This window comes from Epinephelus fuscoguttatus, linkage group LG9 (assembly GCF_011397635.1).
Source record: "Epinephelus fuscoguttatus linkage group LG9, E.fuscoguttatus.final_Chr_v1".
Lineage (NCBI taxonomy): Eukaryota > Metazoa > Chordata > Actinopteri > Perciformes > Serranidae > Epinephelus > Epinephelus fuscoguttatus.
This window is the reverse complement of record NC_064760.1, coordinates 39,460,756-39,471,317: the sequence shown is the minus strand read 5'-3', so window position 1 is coordinate 39,471,317 and position 10,562 is coordinate 39,460,756.

The window sequence follows — 10,562 nt, the reverse complement described above, 5'->3', positions numbered from 1 at the left end:
CACACACACACACATTAAATCAAATGTCTGACTTGACGGGCACATGCGCGGAGCTGTCTGTCTCTGCGACTTTTGTCTTGCAGGTAGCATTTGTGGTGAGACAGGCAGTGCTATCTGAGCGTGTGAACTGAGAGAGGAAGGTCTCCTGCTGTTCATCCAGCTCCCCGTCACATCTGCACATCAAGGCTCATGCCGCTCCCGCAGCCCAGCCTCAGCTGGTAAAAAAAGTCCGTTTACTCATGTTTCAAATGTTTTATTCAGTAACAACCGTCTGTGCCTGACAGTTTGTGTATGTGTGTGTTCTTGTTTTTCCATCCTTGCGACAACCAGTTTGAAAGCTCTCCTCACTTTTAAAGGGTTTAGTTTAAGATTAGGTATTGTATTTGGAGTTAAGATTAAGGGATATAAGTGAAATTAGTTTAGCAGTTTAGGGTGAGGTAAGACTAAGGAAGCGTTGGCTCAAATTATCATTATTTAACTAGAATGGTGAAAAAAAATCAGGCAGAATACAGACAGAGAGGAATAACAAAAGAGAGAGAAAAAAACCTGGTATTAAATACTTAATTTCCCCAAATACAAAAGATCCTATTAACACATACTCCTTGATTACACTTGCTTAAGTGTTGAACAATTAAAAACACAGCAAGAAGCATACAATAAAAAACTAGCTGAATATGTGCAAGGCAATAAGGAAGCTTTGGGGGCCGATACAAGGTCCTTCTCCATTTGAGAAGAATTTCAAAAACAATCAAGTATAATGATTCTGTTTTAGTGCCCAGCAGAGCCTCCAGATCCCAACATTTCCTCTGAGCTCACCGTTGATGTTCTGAAAACTCAGCACAGTTCACTGGCTGCCTGGAAGGTAGGAAATTAATCTACAAACATATGGTGTAGTTTGGAAAATGGTTGGCAGTAAATAGGCCATTTATAGTTTATGGGCAAATAATATGGAAAAGCACCAGTGTGGTCCTTCAACACTACTGCAGATGGTGGTGTGTCCAGCCAGTGCAGAACTTTGTAACAGGGCAAATTTTGTTCTGTAAGAACAATTGCCAGAAAAGATGTTAGCACTGTACGTTTCTGTAAACCAAAAATACGTTACATTTGCATGCCATATTGGTCAACATGTGGTTAGGCTACGGCACATAAAAAACACTTGGATATGGTTAGGAAAAGATCATGTTTAAGCCTAGTACCAGATTTTGGGCTCACAAATCCTGCTGGAAACGCAGCAATGTTTCTGTAAAAAACCAACAGCTTTCACTATACTGACTGGAAATACAGCAATGTCTTGTTAAAAAACAAATGCTTTTCATGACATTACCCTCGCTGGAAAAATGGCAGTGGGTCCCTAAAAATCAACCCTGTCTGGGGACTAAAAAGCAGCAGGAAAAACAGCAACAGGTCCCTAAAAATATCCTAACAATATCCTAACAATACCCAAGTTTAAGGTCTGAAAAAGCACAGGAAAACAGCGATGGGTCCCTTAAAGTCACCCATGTTTGAGGATTAAAAAGCTGCACGAAAAACAGTCATAGGTCCCTAAAAATCACCCACATTTGAGGTCTAAGAAGCTGCAGGAAAAACAGCAACAGGTTCCTTAAAATAACCACACATTTGGGGGCTAAATAGCCACTGGAAAAACAGTGATAGATCCCAAAAATCACCTATGTTTGGAGTCTAAAAAGCCACAGGAAAGAACAGTAATGGGTCCCTAAAAAAAACACATTTGGGGCTAAAAAGCCACATGAAAACCAGCAACAACTCCCTGAAAAACACCCATGTTTGGGAGCTTAAAAGCTGCAAAATTCACAGCAAGGTGTCTCTTAAACTCACACATTTGGGGGCTGAAAAACCACTGATAAAACAGCGACGGATCCCTTAAAATTATCCATGTCTGTGGGCTAAAACATCACAGGAATTACTGAGACAAGTCCCTATTAACAGTGACAGGTTCCCTATAACATCCCAAGTTGGGGGCTAAAAAAGACACTGGAAAGACAGCCATGGATTCCAAAAAAAATCATCCGCGTTGGGGGCTAAAAAGTCCCAAGAAACACAGTAATGACTCACTAAAAAACTGGTTTTGTTGTTTGTTGGTGTCAAACAGGGTTCTGCAGTAGTCTGCAACTTGACAGGCATCTTGCCAGGCGATATTTGAAAATCTTAATTTCAAAATTGTTTAAGTATATGCCCACTAAAGCGCAACTGACAAGATGAGGACCTTAAAGACCAGCGGTTTAGCTATTTACAGATGTGCCTTAAAGCTGAAGGACTTGCAGGAGAAGGATTAACAAAAGAACGGTCAAAACTGAAGCAGCAGACCTCCCTGACCTACAGGCCACTGCAGACTCGCCTGACCCTATGAGTAAAGCTCCAAAAACACTGGATCCTACAGCTCCCACAATGGAACTCAATGGCCTCTTCCATTAAAATCTCCTGGTAAATTTCCACGTCTGTTCAAACACCACCCTCAGATTGTAATGTTTGAATATGTGAAACATTTTCACTCTTTAAACCCAAGCTGATATAACCCAGATGGCATCATCACAGTTATTAGACTTAGTGAAGCTCTTGCAGTATTCCCTTTGTCAGAACAAGAAAAAAAAACTACACTCCAATGGTTGTAATCCTAGAGTATCACTTCCTTTCTTTAATGGATATTGTTTTTGTATTGAAACTGCACTACAAACCACTTAAGACTGACACACTGTTTATATTAAGCGAAGCGATGTAGACAGGTTTTAAATAGTGCTACCCTGATAGTTGCCTCTTGGCTCTGTTCTGCATTTTTCACAGTTAAGCTTTTTTCTTTTTCATTAGCAGTCGCAGCAGATCGTTTCTGTCCTGAGAAGGAGGTAAGTGTCCTCTGATTTTATGAAGAGCATGAACACATTCATGTGGCCTTCAAGAGCCTGCAGTGTGGATATACTGTAATGAAAAAGCCCCTGTGGGACCACTTCCATGCAGGTTGTAGCTCCCCAGGTGATCAGTGATAGTGATGCAAGTGTTTAGATACTGTATGTGTTTGTTTGTGTGTAGCTGTTGGTTTTTCTGTTTGTTTATGTGTAATAGAAATCTCAAGTGTATTCTCTCAACATTAATTAAAAAAATGTTTGCCAGTAGGAATAATGAATAACTGTATAGAGTAGAAAGTGCTCTATTGCTGTAAAGTAACTAAGTACATTTACTGGAGTGCTGTACTTAAAGCAACTTTAGTTTATTTTTATCATAACAACATACCAAAATATAATTCTAAACAATATGACAATGTGAAACTGTCAGCTTATTGTTTAACAGTCCGGTATGACACATTTAAAAAAAATACTATTCAGTCAGGAACATTTTATTCAAATAAAACTTTATATCCATTTGCAGTATTATATTTGGTGGTATGGCTCTGTTCTGGGGCCCTCTGCCTTTCCTCGAGCCTACATGGAAAGCCATAAGGCAGAGAGAACACACCCCTTCCATGTGCTTACATGGAAAGCCATAAGGCAGAGAGAACACACCCCTTCCATGTGCCTACATGGAAAGCCATAAGGCAGAGAGCACACCTGTCTGCCCTTCCATGTGCCTACATGGAAAGCCATAAGGCAAGGAGAGCAGCAGCAAAGACAGCCGGGAACCGAACAGAGCAAGCATCAATGACAAACAGAAATGACACTGATAAGTCAGACACAGCATGAAAAGGAGGAGCTGGGGTGGAGGCGGGTTGCAAAGTGACTTGCAGAGGAAGCAGTAACAGTAGGCAGGCCAGAGCAGTTTAAACAGGGCATCCTGAATGAGATTTTCTTGTGATCTATCAGCTGACTCCCTTCCACCAATCAGCTGCTCTTTGAGATCAACTGATGTAGCTGGGATGTGAGCTGAGCTTGACACCGTGTCCTGCCTGAACTAGCACTATGTTCAATTCTAATAAAGGCTGAACCAGTGGTTTCCAACCTTTCAACACTGTGACAACACAAAATCAGCATCTAGTTGGGGCTTTTTTTATGTTTCAGATGTTCAACCAGAGACATCTCCCCTTTAAACTTCTCACATGGCCAGTGTTTGGGACCCAAAGAGGTTTAACTTATCCACTTATCCACAAAAAGAAAAATCCAAACTATGAATACAAACTTTTTCCTCTTCTTTTCTTGCCCTTTAATCACCCCACACCTCCTCCAATTTATCTTGTGACCCTTAGAAGCAGGAACAATTAGACTATCAATTGTTTATGTAACAGGATTTGTACAGTTTGGGATTTTTTTTTGGGATTGAGGGAAAAAAAACAAAAAACGTTCTTACTTTTGTCAGTTTATGAGAGAGAGGTAGGTTGTGTAGGCCTAGTTTAGCAGACATGTAACATCAAAAACCCCTATATAAACCCCTATCTATTTTGCTCCACTCACACCATGGATTTATGCAGAGAAGTGGATACAGCGTTGGAGGCGAGGCCCCGCCTATCCCTATGAAAGAAGTCAAATAGTTCAACAGCTGTGTATGAAATAACCTAGATGATAGGTCTTCTGCACTATCTAGCCTGTAGAGCAAGCTCATGAGAGACCTCTGCTGGCTGAGCTGGCTACTTCCAGTTTAGCGCACTACTAACTTGAATAGGGATAAAATGATTGAATCCTGCGGCTCTACAGACTTTCCAAAAATGTAGGCTTTCAACTGATTTAGAGATGCTCCTTTAACAGTGCAAGTCTATAGGAAAAAGTCTTTTTGGGTCTTTTTTGGCATCACATGACAGATGTAGTTCCACTGTTCCTCCTTCTGGGGTCCTGATCTAGGTTTTTCATGTACATGTGTCATTATTGCTATGCCAGTATTTTTTCATGACTTGGCCAGTTGATGAGGCAAATGATGCAGGATGTCTAGCTCAGTGTGCCTGACAAATTAATATTAATTTGTCTCTATATAAACATAATTATGTTGAGATGCCACCATGAAGTGTAACGTGAGGATATACTGCATTTTACGGCAGTAGCTCAGATAGCTCAGTGCACTGCAAATTTAAAAAAAAAAAAAAGTGCAAAGAGACACAACATAAGCAAATAAGGAAATATCTACACCAACTTTACTACACACAAAGACATCAATTTGACAACACATGTGCAGCATTTAAAGAAAGGGCTGCAAGAAGCTCATAACACAATGGAAACTGTTGACAGGGGACACTTTAAAGTGATGCACATGGCTGGGACTTGATTTTTAGTGGCTTATTTTAACATTGTGATGGCATGCTTCAGATAAGAATGCAGATATCTGCTGTTAACATAAAATTAGCCCTTTGCCTATAATAATATTTCTGAATCAGGCAATAACAGACAGAAAGCTGACTTCAATTACTTTTTGCCCACAAACAGCAACAAGTGCATGTCCCAGCTGTGTGCATTTAGTGCCCCCAACACCAGTTTCACACTGGACATGAAAGTGCTGTGAAGTGTATCAGATGGATCGCTGCCCACTTCCTTTCGGCGCCCATGTTAACCAGTTGGGCTGTTCACACGGGATGTGCCGGGGCTAGCTCGCGATCTGCAGCGACAACTTTGGCATCTGGTCTATTTTTTCTGTGAGTAAATGTGGCAAGAAAACACGTTGATAATTTTTTATGAAAATATAGAGGAGATACAATATGGCATAAATAATCATATTATGATAAGTAATAAAAGTATGCACCCTGTGCTTTCACATTGGTAGTGTCGAAACAGCGAGCGAGAGAAACAAGCAGACACACACACACACAGCCTACAGTGACAGAGCTCTACGTGTGATAGAAAAGAGCAGAGGAGCAGAATCACTTGCTGACCGGCACAGAGAAATGAGCTTCTAGTGTGAACGCCAGGCGATTGCTGACCAGCAGCTGTGTGACAGCAGACATATTGGGGTGCTTATGCATCCAGTGTGAACATGGCGTCAGTCTGGCTCACAGGATGCATACACTGCTGTTATAAGCCTGCCATTGGCTGTCTGTTTTAGATTTAATTCTCCTCCCCTTTTGTAATCTGTGTGTTACTGTTTACGAAATCCCTGTTGCTACATAAAACTAGCCTTGCATTGCCAGACCTATTCCCACACTTCATTTACAACAACCTCTAAGCTAGCACTCTACACACTAGAACATGTTTTAAAGTGGACCTATTATGCTTATTTTCGGGGTCACATTTATATTATATATTAATATGTAATATTGGGGTCTAGGGGAATAGATTTATGTGCTTTAATGTTCAAAAAACACACACACACAGCACCTCTGTCTGAAACGCGGCTGTTCACCGATTACCGTATTTTGTAGGTGTGTGTGTGTATGTGTGTATGTGTGTGTGTGTGGAGCAGTTCAGCCCTGGCACAACGGTGTAAAATCAGCAGACCAAACATACGTATTCAAACACATGTAAAGACAGACACACACACAACATCCTTTCATCACACAAATACCTCCTCAGCTGTATAACTCAGACTAACTACAATGTTTAGTAACGATATAGTGAATGGCCTCCATGAAAACAGAGCTCCAAGTAAAAAAAACACATTTTACATTTTACATACAACGTATGATAAAAACCAATGCTCAGTTTGGGCATCACACGTGGAAGTGTGGAAACTTTTGTCAATATGGACATGCTGCACAGTGTTAGCTCTGTTAGATTCTGCACAATTTAATTGTTATATTCATCTTCCTGAGACTAGCAGTGTAACTTACTGTACGCTGTGTAGCAAAAGCATTACAAAAGAGAGCCCATCTATTTTTCCCGGGTTCTATGTTCCCCGCTCACACAAAAAAGGTTCTATGTTTCCCGGGTTCTATGTTGCCGGCTCAACCAAGCGGGAAACATAGAAGCTTTTCTGCAGGGTTAAGTGGGGAACATAGAACCCGGGAAACATAGGAAGACCCCATACAAAACACTAGCTTTGGTTAGCCAGTTAGCCGAGGCCTACAGCTACAATGTTGTGTAAAACACAAAAGAAAAGGGAAAAAAGCATAATAGGTCCTCTTCAAAAGCCAGTGCACAATCAAACTCTGAGGGCAGCCACACACTTTGAAAGATGAATGCAGCTCTTAATTCAACCCTAGGTTTAATTGCTGCCATGCTGTTGGCTAACTGAGCGAGCGTTAGTTAGCTGCTTAGATCGGGCATCAAACATATAGGCCTAAATGTGGAAACTTTTGTCAATATGGACATGCTGCACAGTGTTAGTTCTGTTAGACTCTGCACAATTTAATCATTAAATTCATCTTCCTGAGACCACTCAGCTAGCAGTTTAACTTACTGTACGCTGAGTAGCAAAAGCATTTTAAAACTATAGCTTTGGTTAGCCAGTTAGCCAAGGCCTACAGCTAGGCACTGGGTGTACAGCCTAACGTTAGCTCCTACAGCCATCTACTCCACACTTCAACACTTGGTAGCAGCTTCCTAGTTTGTTTTTACACAACAAATGACAACTCATAAAGCATACTTACAGGTTGTGATCCCGAATCTCCAGATTTGTCCAACGAAGGGAACTGCTCCATCTTTCATTGTGGAATTGTATCAAAAATAAATTCCAACCACATCTTCTTTGTTTCTTCATCCTTTGGCAGTCCAAAGAAGGGTAAGTTTTGGTCACAATGAAGAAAGCAGTGTCTCCCAGACATGGCGTCTCCTCAACAGCTCCTCAGTGGTTCAAACTCTGCAGACTCTCCCCTCCGCCTCTGCTCGGAGCAGGTGTGTTTGGGGGTGCGGCTCAGTGTGTGCATTGCTAATTTGTTACATTGTTAGCAAATAAAGTCGAGGAAATAAAGGCCAGAAATTCAAACAATGCATTCCGGCAGCTCAGGAGCTGTGTGTCTGAGGGGACACAGAGCTCCCTTTAGTCTGGACTGTGGTTTTTTTGTTGTTGTTTTTACTTAGCAGACCTTATAGAGGCAGAAAAATGCTACATAACACAGTAAAGCAGAGGGAAAACCCCAAAAAGCAAAACTAGGTCAAAAATGGGTCCTCTTCAATGTTCTATGTGGTAGCGATTTAGCCATTTTAATGCCAGGGCTCAGGTTCTCATGGGGTTGGACGGGGTTGAGGGAGAACAGGCTCTGATTGGAGGGAGAGGTAACCACGCCCACTTAGGAGACAGGAAGAGTAACCGTTTTCTTAACATTGGATAAGCCTACGGTGGGGTATCTCCTTTATCCAATATCTCTGGTATAACATTATCAAGGTTTTTTTCCTTCAACTACAAATGCATGTGGGTGCGTTTTGCCAACACACTCACATGAGGCCCGTTTCCACCGCTGGGGTAATTTTACAGGGCCGGGGCCGTTGGTGCATGTCTACACCAATGGCAGACCGTGACACCGTGGCCACCTCACGCTGAATCCTGGCCACCCTATTGGCCACCCTGGCCTGACCCCAACCACCGCATCACAGCCATCGCTAGTTTCCGGCGTGCGGAACCTTTCCTGCACTACCGGACACTTTAGATGCGCGCACATCCTGTGTTTTGGATATTTGGCGCGAAAGTGCGACCAGACAAAGACGGTACCGCTGTTAAACAAAAAGAAGAGAAGACAAAGATGGTGGATAACATGGGATTAATTGCCATATTCATGCATGTTTGTTTTCCTCGTCTCTCCACCAAAGAGACTGAACGACAAGAGCGTTCACTGCCGTGCATCGTCTGGCAGCAGGTGAGTTGGTTCATTAGTGTAATGAATGGAGGGAAAGCTCGAGTGTCTTTGTCTCTGTGGGGGAGGCGGGGCTATGGGCTATACACTCACAGTGCAATCTTCCTGAGGGGGAGACGAGGCAGAGAAGAAAACAGAGAGTTGAGCGTAAGAGAAAGACAGGGAACTTGTTCCTGAACCAAACGCCACGGCCCCTGTGCGGGAGTGTTTTGGATTTAAACCAAATGACAGAGGGGAGCCCAGCAATTTGGATGAGCCGGTGTGCCGGGTTTGTACTAAAAACCATCTCAACAAAAAGAGCAAATACGACCAACTTAACTGCACACCTGAGAGTGAGAGACTGAGAGTCTATTTCTTTGTATTCGTTTATTTCGATATTTTTACGTGTTATTTCGGATATTTAAATTTTATTTTTTGCAGTCGTAAATATTCTTGTTAAATAAATGTCATTATTTTCTCTTTTAAAGGGTGTACTTGCATCAATATGCCTTTATTATCATTATATAAGTTTAAAAAATGGTCTGAAAACAGCATAATTACAACAACAATAAAAATGGTCTTAAAAGCACAATATTACACAATATTATTGCTTATCGCAATAATTTCTGATGCAATTAATCGCCCAGCAAAATTTGTTATCGTGACAGGCCTATCATAATAACAATAGTCAAGTTTTTATAAAGTAGTTGAAACTAGCTCCACCTCCAGCAGCTACAACAGTAACATGCTGCTCTAACACTGATGCTTCAGTATTAATAATCTAATGATGTCATATATAATAATATCAGTCAGAGGAACCAAACACTACTTCTACTGCAATACTTTAACTACATTTTTCTCTCTCAGAACTGGTTCTTATGACGTGTTGTCTGACCACATCACAAATCAAATGTGTTTATCATTCTGAACAGCTTCAAGGTGGAGTCAGTGTGAAAATAATTAGGCAATAAACATCAAAACACAACATTAGATGTTATATTTGGGTTTATATTCAACTAAGGTAGGCATTGTGTGATCCATGTACTGTATTTTTTTTTTTTTTTTTTTTACTGTAACTGAAACACAACATGGGAGCGGGATGGGACAGGACTGAAAATCCTGTGCTAAGCATCTTTGTTACTTTACTTGCAGGCATAAGAAAAAAAGTTAGATACACTGAATATTATTTGATCTTTTCCACCATTACCTGTATTTCAAGTATTGTGGAGGTGTGTGGTTTAGGTGCCCTAAATACCCCTATATTTTCTAGTGAGACATTGCCACCCCAAAATGATCACATAACCATCCTGGCCAGCCCACAGAAAATTTTTTGGCTCCGACACTGGTCTCCACCGCAGGAACCACCCCCGAAGGACAGAGTTCCAGAACTTTGACAGGGGCTAAACAAGTCCCTGCCTCGGAGTAGGTACTCAGAACGGCCCCGAGAGACTCCTGGCTGGGACTCCTAGCTGTTAGCCGTTAGCGGTGTCTGTATTAACTCATTAACTCAATATATGGTCTGTGAAAAAAATATTTTTTCCAGCGGATGTCTTAGTTACAACATGATTGAGCTAGCAAAGCAGTTTTATGTTGCTATGTGTGGTATTTATTGAGTTTTGGGAAATCACGAAGTCTAGAAAGCATCAGCTGACAGGGACAGCTAACAGCAGCAGCAAAGCTAACATCAGGACGTCATCTGTTAAAAGCCTCCTATTGTCGGATACGACATGAAACTACTCCAGTTAGCTCAATCATGTTGTAACTAAGACATCCGCTGGAACAAATATTTTTTTCACGGACCGTTTATTGAGTTAATACAGACACCGCTAACGGCTAACAGCTAACAGCTAACTACATCTCTACGTCGCCCCGGTCAAAATGGTCACACAACGATTATGTCACATCCAGAGCCCGGTAACTTTACTGGAACCTT